The sequence below is a fragment of the Prionailurus viverrinus genome, chromosome B2, assembly GCF_022837055.1.
Source record: "Prionailurus viverrinus isolate Anna chromosome B2, UM_Priviv_1.0, whole genome shotgun sequence".
NCBI lineage: Eukaryota > Metazoa > Chordata > Mammalia > Carnivora > Felidae > Prionailurus > Prionailurus viverrinus.
This window is the reverse complement of record NC_062565.1, coordinates 73,959,795-73,973,838: the sequence shown is the minus strand read 5'-3', so window position 1 is coordinate 73,973,838 and position 14,044 is coordinate 73,959,795. Positions and strand designations below refer to the sequence as shown.

Genomic DNA, 14,044 nt, shown 5'->3' with positions numbered 1-14,044 from the left:
GGGAGGGGCTTACATGCTGAGTGTTAAAATGTATGACAAAAATGAGATAAATGTAAAACAGTTGTCAGGGTGCATTGTTCAGACAGAAATTAAGATGCTAATTCTTAAAAACAAGAGTGAACCCTGACTGAGATGAAGAAAACACTTCTAAATATTTACCTTAATTTTGATAAGATAGTTGAAAAACATAAATTTTCTTAATAATTCGCAAGCTTTTCCAATCTCAAACATAACCTCTAGTTGCAAATCCAATTTAAACCTTATCTCCTTATTATCTCTCAGGTAATTGCAAATCCAATTTAAACCTTATCTCCTTATTACCTCTCAGGCATCCCCGTCCCATGGTAGCTGGTCTCCAAAGATGGCCCTCCACCAACCATGCACTTTTTTTGTCCCCTCCAATACTGAGTCTAAGCTATACCTATGACTCATATTAACCGGTGGAAAGGATGCTGCGCCCATTTTAAGCCTGAGTCATAAGAAAGATGTGTATCTTCTTATTTTGTGCTTTTGGAAGCCCAGTGCTATCATGTAAGAAATCTGGCATGACAACAATAATATGTAGAGAGACCACCTGGAGAAAGAAAAGCACTGAGCTCACGTGGAGAGAGAGGGAGGCCCAGTCATGCCACAGTCCCAGCTGAGCCCAGCCTTCCAGCTACCTCTGACAAGGGGCCAGACATGTCAATGGGCCATCTCGAGCATGACAGTCAAGACACCAGATGACTGCAGCTTCAGCTAACTTCTCATGGAGAAGAACCACCCAGACGAGCCCCATTGGCCCTCAGAACCATGAGAGAGAGATTATATTCTGGGGTTTATTATGCGGCAAAGAAAATTGGAACATTTCCTACTCTCATCTCTGGCCAGGAGAGAGGGGGAATGCCTTTTTCTTTCTTTCCTCCCCCTTCCTCCTCTGCTTCTAGCTTTTTGTGTTGGGGACTGGTAAAAGGAGTAAGAATAGGGGCCTCTCTTTTTCTTACCTGCTCCTGTATCAGGTGATGTGTTGGAACTGTCCTTTACCTGCTTATTAGAGCTGATGGTTAAATTTTTAGAAATTTTATGGGCCAGTTGTTAAATATGCCATTATTATCAATTACATAAAATTACAATGAAATACATTATACTAAAAACAGAGGTACTACTCAAAACTTGTCACTTCCTAATTGTTCTATATACTTTCACCATAATTTACCCCCTTAAGGTTATTTATATGGATTGCACCTGTGTGGTCGAAATATTCTGTAATGGGATGCTGCCACACTCCTCTTTCTGACTTCACAATCAGTGATGTCATATTGGTAACTTAAAATCAGCCATGGCGGGAGTCTTTACACCACAGAAATAAGCAAACACAAATCAGTGCTTCCCCCTACCTGTGGATTGATTGCTGTTTGTTAAACCTTTGCCAGAACACCACTGCCTCCAATCTTCTGTTGGATATATGTGTATCACCTTTGGGCCATCCTGGCTAGTGGGTGGTGCCTTCTCTGTGGTAGGCATGAAAATGTTGGCCTTCTGAAGGGAGGCATTTACGAGCATTTTGTAGGTATTCTGTGGAACCTATTGCCAAATTTCCTCATGTGGGAAGCTCCCGATATGCCTCTTCATTTTAGCCTCTGAGCCTCTTGCGACAATGTCCTTTGCCAGTGGATAGCCCTCATGTGTATACCATTAGCAAAGGAGATCAAGCCTGCCATCTTCCTTGATGCCCCTCTGACCCACCAGATAAAGTAGGGCCTGAAGATGAAGCAACATGGTGATCTGGATAAAAAGTTCACAGTTAATCTAAGTAACAGTGACTGCCCTGAGTTGGCTTCTCCAAGAAGCAGTTTCTGAGATGGAGCTTAGTGTAGAGGAAATTTATTAAGGTGAAGGCAAGAGAGGAAGAAAACTTGGGCAGAAGAAGACGTTGGCCTGACATGTCATCCTAACAAGGCCTCTCCCTACATGTGGGGGCGCTGAAGCTGGAACAGTCCTCCAGACTTGTCCTGACTTGCACTGATCAGTCATCATGTTATGTGGTCATCAAAGGGCACATGACCTTCGGCGGGGGGCCTTCTTCCACTGAGGTGATTCCCAAAGAGGACTAATAGGCCACCACCTTCCTACCTATGGGAAGATACATCTGTGTCCTGAAGGGAGGATATGACTGTGGCACGGCACCCATGAGGGCCCTTTCCTTATGCTGCTTGGATCTACTTATTATGTATAAATTCGGGGGGCACCCCCTACAGGATTCTGGTGAGCCTTTTTTCCCTGAGGGAAACTCACAGGAGGGTAATTAGTGAGGCAAACTACTGTCCTCACTACTGCAGCTTTTAGCCTCAAGGTCACAAATGATACTCCTTCTCTCCTTCCTTTGCTAACCATTCAAAATTTCCTTCACCCTTGGCTAGCTTCTCTTCTGGTTTTTGGCATGGACTTGGTGGGAAATCTAGAGGGGTTCCACCCCCTTTCTCAAGCTGTGGCTGCTGGGTTTATAATGGATAAATATTAAGGGGTCTCGTTATTGGGCAAGGGAATTCTGAGAGAAGCCCAAGTCAATCACCTGCATGCCAAACGCATTCCTCTCTGCCCTCTGGATAACAGCAGTCCTTCCTCCTCCTGACCAGTGAGCAGGGTAGATTACCCCTGCCAAGATGGTGATTCCTCTTTTTACTTGCTAATAGTTTGGCCTGAGTTGCCCCAGGTGGTTGGGCCGCAGGGGTAGCTTAAGGTGCAATGGGAGTGTTTTGCTAGGTCTCCTGGTGGATGTGCTTCCCCTTTAGGATCCCAAACTCTAAACTTACAGAGGTCACATTTGTGGGAACCAGAGAATGAATTCCCTAAGAGAGTGTTAGGAAGTGTTATTTAGCCTTATAACAAGTAAGTTACTTATAACAACTTATTTATATCTTATGTTGTGTCTCATTGTACTAATAATTGGAAAAAAATAGAACTTTTACTCTATGTGAGATAATAAGAAAAATGTATAAATAAGAAATTGTGATTCCCTAAGCCATTTATAAGTAGTAAAATGGTAAAATATAAAATAAATAAGCCAAGTAATTGGCACTGTTGTGAATTTTTTCAGAAACAAACTTTAGAGTGGATAAATTGGCAACATTTGGATTCTAGTCCTTTGAGATTTAGTTTTTCCCTTAGATTTTTTCCTGTTTGACTAAGAAGTTGGCCGTATATAGGATATGAAGGGCCTCTGAAAGAATTTTCAGGAACATCGACTGGAAAATAAATCATATTAGGTGTGTGGCTTGATAGTTATAACACAACACAGGTTTTAATCAGCATTAGGCTCTAAATTCGTAATTCTCCCTAACCCACCTTATACACTCTGCTCTGCTGTTTCATACTTTTAGTCTAAGAGACTAACAGTGTCTGCCCATACACATTCAACATTCTTTCCCATTCCAAAATTGACATGAACACTAACATGAACACTTATATTGATAATGGCAAATTTTATAGAGTGATATGCTAAGTGATCTACATAGATTACCAGTTTTAACCCTTACAACAATACTATGATGAAGGCGTCATTGTTATTTTATAAGTAGGACATGAGGGCATAGAAAGGCTAGAAGGGATGATTAATACCAAAAGGAAGAGAGAAAAGAGAAGGAACTCAAAGATTTCATTTATATCCTTGAGCTGTTTTTCATTACCTGCATTGCCTGAGTTCTTTTGCTCTAGAGATTACAATTTCCAACAAACAAACAAACAAACAAACAACAACAAAAAACCCCAGGGCATAGGGCTTTAACAAGTGCTTTTTGTGCCCCTTGACGGAATACAAGGCAGCTATTGCTGTGAGCATGAAGTCAAGGCTCAGAGCACAGGCATGGAGGCCGGCTGCTCAGACACCTCAGCTCTGTCACCATGCACCACCTGGGTGGCTGTGGACAAGGTACCTCTCTCAGTGCTGGCTTCCCACCTGCAAAATGAGGCCAATGAAGGGTGGTTCGACAATTTAGCATGGTAGCCAATGCAAAGCACTGAACCCAATGCCCCAGTTATGTAGTTTCTGTGTCAAAATAGTTCTGAGTTATATTTGAGATTTACAACCCATTGAGGATAATTTTGAACTCTGGGAAAATGCAAGACCCATGATGGTTCTTTTTTTAAGCTTATCTGGATTTTGTTCCATTACTAGCTCAGAGTTCATGGCTATCATGGTGCTTTTCTTTTTCTTATTTTTCTCTTCTTAAGATCTTATTTTCCAGGCTCCCAGAGCCGCTTTTCTGGCCATCTGTTTTGTTTTGTTTTGTTTTTGGCCCAGCTAATAAGATAACACTTTGTTTGTTTGTTTGGATTTTCATGGCTTGGTGGCTTCTGTGCCGATTATGTGATTACGACTCTCTCATGATCTACCTTCCCTTAAGCCTGTCACCAAGAAACTCAGGAAGGTTTTCTACTTACAAGTTCATCCTAGTGATTAGTCAGAAATTCTTGAAACTGAAGCAAAGGTTTTAGATCCTGAACTCATTTTTATCTATTGCTAAATTCAAAATTGGGAGAGCTGCCTCTTGGCAGGGGCTTCTTGGCTAGCATCTCTGCTTTAGGAGTCTCTTCTTGGACAATGTCTCTTTGCTGACTGTTTAGGTAGATCACTGTCACATGATGAGTTTCTGGACTGAAGAGTCTACTTTTAGCAAGGAGGTGCTCTGGAAACACTTCAGGGTTAGCCAGGACCGACTTCATGGGGATTATCAGTGTGACTGTACCAGCTCCATGCTCAGAAGTGCTCCACACGGTGGGGATCCATGTTCTGGTGGTCACTGTTTTTGAAATTCTCAAAATTTCTATGCTTGAATTTGTGTTTTGTAACATCTAATAAGACCACCGAGTATGTGACATAGGCTTGGAGCCTGCTTTACACATGGTCCCTCTTCTTGCCATACTGCTGCTTCCGTGGCTCAGGTTCTTGGCTGCTACTCCCCTGCCTTGTTCCAGAGACTGCTGTCCTCCTCTGCCCCACAGTGGGGCTGGGTGCAGGTACAAGGACAGTTGGAGGCAACCCCATGTGCTGAGTTGGTAGTGGGGAGCCCCTGAACCTACCCAGCAAGTACTTCCTTGCCCAACAGAGTGCTACGTTAAATGCAAATAAAAAGCACCATGACAGCTTGAGAAAGAGACTTCAGTAAAAAGGTAAAAGCTATTTTCTCGTTTTGTGAACAAGCATCTGCACCTTTCCATCATTCACTGGACCCTGCAAATTATATAGCTGACCCTGCGGGTACTTGAAGGGGATGCAGGGTTTTATACCACCTTGCTGGATGTGTAACACTGAGTGTACAACTTGAGAGCTGGTCAGGGGTCCTAGGGCCTCTGTACGTTCACAGCTTATCCATGTTTAAGCACTTTAAGGCATGTTGACCAGGCCTTTCCTCCACTCCCACCAGCCTTATGAAACTGTTATTTGGTATGAGCACCATTTCTGTCACTGCCCCTCAGATTGAATGCAGGAAAAGTGCAATCAAGTCTTTGCAGAGTTTCTGGGAAAAGTAGAAATCTAAGAGAATACCAGATATTATAATAGTGAAGTGGAAAAAAAAAAATCAGTGAAATTCTTGCTGGCATGTTTCTAGATATATTTTGATGTATTTTCTACATATCTTATATGTATTTATATAATGCATTTATATAAACTATATATTCATTATATAATATATAATGTATTTATATAATGTATGTATCATAATGTATTTATAGAAACCATAACTTAGTACTAAATCAGAACATCTAATGACTGCTTGGCTCTTCAGAGCAGGTTGGCAGTCCACACACGGAAGGAGTCTCGGGTTCCTCTTCAAGTACATCTAGGTAAATATTTGTGTTCAACTTGACGCAGATTCTCCCTGGGGAAGTGAAGCTGGGTGGTTCAGTTTGGTTCCATTAGGAGGGTGTTATCTTGAACTTTGTCTTGTTTCTCCTTCTTAAGAAAACAGTTGCTTTGGACAGTCCAGATCGAAGGTGCTTATCCTAACTGCCCAAGTGAAAAGTCCCATTGTGTTCAGTGTAGGAGCTTTTAATTTAACACAATCCCTCCAAAAGAAATCAAAAGCGAACTGTTCTCATTCTCAGTTTTACCAAAGTGGTTCCTCTTACAAAACATATTACATAATGTCTACTAAACACCCCTGAGAGAGATTTCCAAATAAGGTTACAAAGCCAATGTGGCACCTTGGTACCCCGTGTTGGTTCAGAAATGCTGGGTGCTAAACCCCTGCCCTGTTATTTATGAGTTGTGGAAAGGAAAAGAGATGACATATGAGAAAGAGACTGGCAGAGTCTGGGACAGAGTAGGTATCTGGTAAATATTTATTATTAGAGTATTAAAATAGCATTTATTTTGTGGGCTTTAAAAATGTCTTACATTCTTGTTATCTACCAGAATGTGAGAAATTGTAACTTCATAATTTGATTAATACCAAATTTAGGATACTAATTTATTCAAGTTCATTTAACTTGGATGCGTAACTGTGGGATATTAGGTTTCCATTTTGCCATTCTCTGCACAAACTTCCCAGGCAGCAACAATGGAGACTAGGGCTTCCCACAAGTAACTGCCAGTCTGGTGTGTGTCTGGGACTTTGTCTCTCCAGAAGCCATGTGACTGTGGGTTGTCTGTGGCTCCTAGGGGTGTTCATCAAGGAAGTTCACAGGCCTCCTCACCAGGCACAATTTGTCCCCTATTGTGTAACCACAAGCAGAGACGTGTAAACTCAGAGTGCAAGCTGCCACTGAGCAGCAGGAAATCACAAAACTGACTCAGAAAACAAACACAGCTTCTTTTAGGGGAGGTGTTAGAGGTTCCAGATCTTAAGTAGTTTAGGTGCCAAAGGGCTGTGTATAATCAAAGTATCCATGTAAAGAAAACTTCCTATAACAAATTAACTTAATAATAATATAGAAAACATTTCACATGTTCAGTTAGAAATCTATTCGTTTATAGTAAGCTGAACAATATTCAACTGTTTCTGACCTAAAAATAGATTCAGATGACTCTGATTATAACACTCACACACACCATCTAACCATTCATTTTGTTAATCCTGTGTATCAGCTGAACGCTAGAAGTATTTGTGACTTTAGTACAGTTTTAGAATTAATTTTATCTTTGGACAGCAAGCATGTCATCGAGTTTTGTGTTGCACTAGGATGCCTAGTGGTTTTTGCTCAGGGGAGGCATTCAAGTCGTACCAGTCATTGATGAACTGAAATAGTTTACAACTTGAAATCCTCATATGGAATATGTGGCAACTCGCTATTATATGCAGAATACGGTCTATAATTTTACCAGAGCCTTCATTACCCCCACCTTGCCAAGTAAGGGATGTTCAGAGAACTGGAAAGTTCCAACTCCTGAATGTTTTGAAATGTTCCCAGAGTGATGATTACTCAGCCAAGGGCCATCTGATTCGAGGCTACACATAACAAAACTATTTCCACTTGATTTTGCTGCTGCTTAAAGAGCCAGGAAAAAGGACATCCATATCAGAGAATCACAGCACCACTAGCCAGAAAAAGCATCTACTGTTTTCAGGATTTTGGCCAGAAAGGACATTTCATTGGTGCCAGAGGCTTGGGACCCAAAGCAATCTTTGTGTTTACTGTCTCTTATATTTCCTTTTAGAGGCAGCAAAGCTTGATCATCAATTCATGCATAAATACAGGTCATTAGTTATCCCAAATATTGGGCTGAGACTATCATAAAGGTCTAAAGACAAACTGACAGATGATTTGGCTACAATTGCTGCTCTGTACTAATCATCCAGTTACATAAAGATGAACAACTGCAGTGTGCCATCTGGAACCATAAATGTTATTTGCGTTGGGAGGCCCTTGATAAAAGGTTCATTATTTTACAGAAGGAACAAGAGTTCCTGCCTGCCAGTGACAGGGAATAGGGTCCTCTTTACTCTTTGCTTTCTCTGGCTCGGCTGTTACCAAGTGTTTGACTTTAGCTCTTTGTATGGTGACCTAAGGATTTTTTTTTTTTTTTTAACGGCTGCATTTGAAAATGGTTACTTACGTACCTACACATTACCCTCAATTTGCCTCCTGGCCCCAAAGTGTAAAACGTTTACACTTGACCTTTTAAGAAAAAGTTTGCTGACCCCTAGCAAAGCACAGCGCCTGATACACGGTGACTGCTTTCAAATCATAAGCTATAATTAACAGTATTATTTACTACACTATATTATACCTTACCAAACTATACTCTCATGCTCTCTGAAGTAATTGGTATAACCAAGAAAAATGACCTAAGTGTCAGTGGAATACTTCATACAGCCTGTTCTGTACTGTAAGTGTTCCAGTTCTCAGTCCTTTTAAATGTGTTCTAACACTACAACTTAGGGAGGTTCATTCAAGATTAACGCCCAGATTTTAAACGGAAGATTCTGCCATATGTATAGATAACCTGTTTCTTCAAAATTTGAGCCATGATCTTTGTGTCCTTTGTAACCTAGCAGGAAACATAATTCTCCAGAGGTCAAATCTGGACACAGCAGTATTTAAGTCTTATCCCTAAGGATAAAGCATACAGACCTCCTTGGGTTATCTCACCTGATTCATTTAAGGGCAGAGAATGCCTCAAATAATTTTAGCCAATTCACATTTTCAAAGTTTCATGAAAGGAGTCCATTTATAATATGTCATCATGCTGGTGAATAGATTATTATTTTCACTTATAGAAACCCATTTCTGGTGTTGCATATGTGAATTTACAAAGCATTGGCTGTCGGTCAGGATACAGAGATGTCTTATAGCACCACCTTTGGATTAGGGGCCTCATGGCTAGAACACCAGTGCATCATCCAATCTAGATTAGCATGTGGGTTATGGTCTAGCCTAAGTAATACACTGTATGTTGCACTGTATATGCACAAGTGTTTAAACTATAGATATTGAAAATAGCCTATTTAGAAAATATTTGCTCTGTGTGGTTTGAATCTAAGTTTGCAAGCTTCTAGATTTCTGCTAATTTTTATGTATAGTTCTTATATTTATTAATTCATGATACTTATGTTTTATTTAAAAATAAAAGCAAGAAAGTATTGAATAGTCTCTTAGAAAGTTGGCTGATTCTATATTTAAAAGTCAATACATATTAAAGGCACTGCACCAAACTTGGGACATAGAGTATATTTTAAAGGACATACTATGCTCTTTTCTGAAGAGGATCTGTTATTATTTCCAAGTATATTTAATCTTCTAAAGTGTGAGTGTGGGAAGGTGTGCTGTGAAGGGGGTTCTGGGATGGAGGAAGAAAGGCAAGAGGGAAAGTTCTACTCAAGAAGTGAGGCAGTTAAAATTCTGTGAGTCATAAAGTAACTTTGCAGGAACAGAAGGGGGGAGGGGAGAAAGTTGAGATATTTCATTGGTGTAGAAACTGACAAATTTTTTTTTTAATAAATTGGAATGTTTTTGACAAAATATACACATACATTAGATGTAAAGATTATAAGATACTGAAGATAGCATAGTATGTAGACCTTTTTGTTGCCATAAGATTTTAATATGTACCTCTTTATTATGCCTCACCCAGATTGTGAGTTCCTGAGACCAAGAACTTTGCCTTCTCTGCAGCGTCTGGAACAGTGCTCAGCTCGTCTGTCATGCTCAGCTAGCACTGCTGTTGACAGCTTTCACACTGACTGTACAGAAAGATGGTTTACTTGTAATTCTCAGAACTATTGCGCACTCTCACCATAGGCAAGATATCACCTAGTTTATGTAGGAGCTGCTGGCCAGATGATGGACAGACACATATGGCATAAAGTTTCAGTGGTTTAGTTCATCATACAAAGAAGGCATTACGTCTTTACAATTCATTAGAGTCTTTAGATTTTTTTTATAAACTCCCATTTCACGTGTAGTAAACTAGTACCGTCCCCAAGTCAAAATCATTTCTTTCTGTGTGAACTCATCCTGTTTATAGAACTACATATACAGAGATGTCCCCAGACTCTCCCAACACTATTAGTGTCAGCACCCCAAAGGGCACCATGGACTTTCCTGAGAGAAAGATTCATGTTAGTACAACTGAGTCAGTGTCTTGTCCTAAAATACAAGACTCCTGGTCCCCAGAGTAAGACATGACAGATAGGGAGGTGGCCACCATCTCCCACACTGACTGTCTGAGGGGGGGCCCTAGGACCTGACCAGACCGTGGGATATGGGCCCACAGGCAGGCCTCAGGCAAGCAGGGCTCATTTTAGCCAGAAAAAAAATACCCATGAACTTCTCGTTGGTTTCACATAAATGGAACTTTAAGCCAAGAGGAGAAAATGGTGATCTAAACATGCAAAGCCTTTTAAACTCTTTAACGGTACCATTCAGAGCTCATTTCTCTTCCTAAACACCAGGTGCTTCTGGGTGGGTCCTGGCCACACCTACTGACCGTGTTTTCTCACCTCTGGCTCCCTCTGGCCAGGTCTGGGCACCCAGACCGCCACAGTGCTTGTCAGGGGAGGGCAGAGGCAGGAGGCAAGTAGGTGTGCAGAGTGGGAGGCAGAGGCCCTGGGGTTCCCACTGGGTCTCTGGCATGTCTGAGCATCTTGCTGTGGCCCCTTCTGTCCTCGGACTATACTACTGATGTGTGCTTCACCTGGCCCCAGCTTTCACAAAGCCCATCCCTTTTTGCTGTCGTCTAAATCCCACAGCCTGAGGCCCTCTGGGAACCCCATCGTGAATTCCAAAGCTGCTGCTTTATTTAAAATTAGGTCTGTTAGTAAAGCATAACAGAAGACAGGAGAAATGGACACCTCTCTTCATCTCTCGCCCTCACACCACTCTCAAGGCAGCACTTCCGGTCCAATAAATGCTGGGTCATGGGGACTCCGTGAGTTTATTGTGTTATTGGTCACGTTTACCACAAGTCACGGCTTTTCTAGTCACAAGTTAACATTAGTCTGCACCAAAAAGTGACATCAAAAATAGTAGACTGGAGCAGGGCAGGATTCCTTCAGAGAGGCACTGCCCATCCTCTAGGAGGACGGCTCTCTTGAGCTGCCCAGGAAGACAACAGACTACAATCAAGTAACACTGTGAGCATCCTGCTCTGCATTCTGCCTGATCTGTTTACACTCTGGCCGTAATTGGATGTGTAGGTTGTAGAGCAAGAGGACAGGAGGATCGGGACCACAAACTCCTGCTTCCCTGCAAGGCTCTAGCATGTCCCCTATGCTATTACTTGACAGTGTGCCTCAGCTGCCATCCTGCATCATGGTGAACAGAAATCCCAGGTGTTGCTGGTGCCAGAGTTGGGTCAAGAGAGCCAGGTCAATTATATTTTGTTTCTCACAGTGATGCTGAAGCACAGGACCGCCCAGCCTGGGCAAACCAGCCTCTCCCAGCATAGGGCAGGCCTACCTGTTCACCTCCCAGCTGCAGTCACAGCTCACCAAAAACACCAACGGAACAAACAACATCTCGTCTCTAATATGCCACCAGGATGGAGGCCCCAAACACGCCATTCTAAGAAAACCTCAGGCAAGCTGACTGCTGTGGCACTTGAGCAGTGACAGAGTTTTCCTCATCTGAGAAAGGACTACTTTTCCATACAATGAGCATGGATGTCTTGCCCCTGCAGGAACAGTTGAAAGCCATGAACAAAGCTGTCTTGCTCCCTGCCAACTCTGGCCAGAAGCTCTCAATTCTTGGGGTACTTGAGTGCAAGGCCAAGGAAATGCCACGGGCTCCAAGGAAAACGGTGCTTCCCTGAGAGGCAGAGATACTAGGAAAGGTCTGAGGGATAAGGCAGGGCTAATGGGAAATCTCAGGCAAAGGAAACTGGGAATACTTAAAAAGCAGTCTCTGAGGAGGAGAAAGCAAAGCCATGTTGGGCTGCCTGAGAAGGTGAGGTTGGGAGAAAGAGAAGGTGGTCCCCAAACATCTTCACATAACTGGGGCTGACCTGAACTAAATAATTCAAGGCTCTTCCATTGTTCCTCTGAGCTCCAACCAGTAAGAACCTGTTTGTGTCAATAATTCCATTATATTCTATTGCATTTTAATTAAATGGATCAAATGATTAAAAGCCACGCCCCTCATCTCCCAGCTGACCTTCCCGAGACTGGTCTATGGAAGGTTTCTGACACCAAGTTACAGGGCAGATGGGCTCCAACATGTACTTCACTAATAAGGATCAGAAACAAACAATTTTCCGTTTCTACAATGTGTTCTCTCCAAAGAGTTTGGTGAAGGCGTCTGCGCCCTGGGGCAGGTTATCTGAGGCTGTGGAAGCAAGAGCTGCTCTCTCAGTGAAAGGGATGGTTCTGGTATGTACGTCAGTGGACCAAACTTACGATGATGTACGCAAGACAAAAATCTCTAACTAAAAACAGATTTTTAAAGGAGAACCTCTGTGCTGGGAAGGAGGTTAAGTGGAAAAGCAGAGCACAGAATTGACAACCCTTCATTCGGGGACACACACCCAGCAGGGTTTCCTTCAAATGCCTGCTGAAGACAGGAAGGAATACAAATTAGTGGCTGCCTCCAGCTGCGTAGGGTCCCCACAACCTAGGGCTTGCCTTGCCAGGCCGCAGCCACCCTCTGAAGGAAAGCAGACAGGCTCTCCTGGAAGGCAACGCGCCAGCCTTAGGGCCCTCAGGTTTGGCCGCGACACTGGAGAACAAAGAGACACCTACCAGGGTTGATGTGCTCCGACAAGGACGGACGCTGATGGCGCTGTCACAGTGACGGGGTGCAGCTGCCGGCTGGGGCCCTTCCCCTGGAAAGCCGGGCTGCTCCCCGAGGGCTGCCCCGGGGCCAGCCAGCCGCTGGGTGCGGAGCGCAAATCCTCCCAAGAGCGCACTGGTTAAATGGGTAAAACCTGGCAGATTCTCCCAGCTGCCGGGGACAATTGTTTCTCGAGTGCGGTGGGGTGGTGCAGACTGGCCGGAACCATCCCCTAGGCTCTGGTCGGTTAGCCAACCACGGGTGCCACGGGGAGGGCGGGAGCTGCAGCTCGTCCGCAGGCAAACAGCTGAGGTTAGGGAGCCGGACGCCAGGCAGCGGGACAGGTGATGACCACGTGCTAATCATGGAAGCTAATTGACCTTCGACTCCTTCCCATGGGGATGGAAGCGCGCCCCGGCGGAACTCTGTGCACCTGGGAGCGGGCGGGAGGGAAACAGGCCTATTACAGGCCAGGGCACCTGGCACTCCTTCATGTGACAGGCTTCAAATCTCTAGAGAACCAGACATTTTTCCACAATAGCTTTCTCGATGTGGTTTCTAAGAGTCTAACCATGACAAATAAAAAAGGTAGCAAAGAGTGCAGTGTGCAAGGCCTGACCCAGAGCTTCTGTCCCGAGCTGCAGGGGCGCCCTCTGGGCTCTCTCTCAGGCACAGGCCCATGAGGCTCCTGTGCTGACCCACAGGGAAGGCGGTGGGAAGTTGGGCACTAGGTCCCAGGGATACTAATTAGGACATTCACAGAGGCACTGTCCGCCTGCGTTCTCTTTGAACCTTGACTCACAGCGCTTAGTTTTCTGAAGCTCAAACTAAATTATATTTTTAAAAAGAGATTTTGAGGGGCACCTGGGTGGTTCAGTCAATTAAGTCTGGAGCTCTAGATTTCCGCTCAACTCAAAATCTCAGGGTTAGTGAGGTCCAGCCCCACATCCGGCTCCAGCTCCACGCTGACAGTGCAGAGCCTGCTTGGGATTCTCTTTCTACTTCTCTCTCTGCCATGCCCCTGTGCGCTCTCTCAAAATAAATCAGCAAAGACTTTAAAAACTTATAAGTAAAAAGATTTTGAGAAGAGGGTACTTACAGCATTCACAGGAGTGGTGATCCATGGAGAGGCCGTTTTCTTTAACTTTTTCTGAGGGTGGGGTTGTAGTTTTGTTATTATTAAAATACACCACAGACTCAAGAGGAATGGATGGTTGTTGTCAATAAAGTCTTACACGTTTATTTTATAAGCCAACTTACAATGCCTCATAAAATAATTATGGTTTCTGGGATAGAAAGAGAATTTTTTTGTGCAAAATATTTTCAAAAATTTTCAACAGTGAGCACAAATAAAATG

The 14,044-nt window shown here is 43.4% G+C and overlaps 1 long non-coding RNA gene across 1 annotated transcript; it reads left to right on the top strand.

Moving 5' to 3' along the window:
- Positions 1–1,354: 1,354 nt before the first annotated feature.
- LOC125166545 (uncharacterized) lies at positions 1,355–9,794 on the top strand. Its single transcript, XR_007152456.1, has 3 exons — positions 1,355–2,244; positions 5,766–5,823; positions 9,554–9,794. It is a non-coding gene; the product is annotated as an uncharacterized LOC125166545 (long non-coding RNA).
- Positions 9,795–14,044: the final 4,250 nt, after the last annotated feature.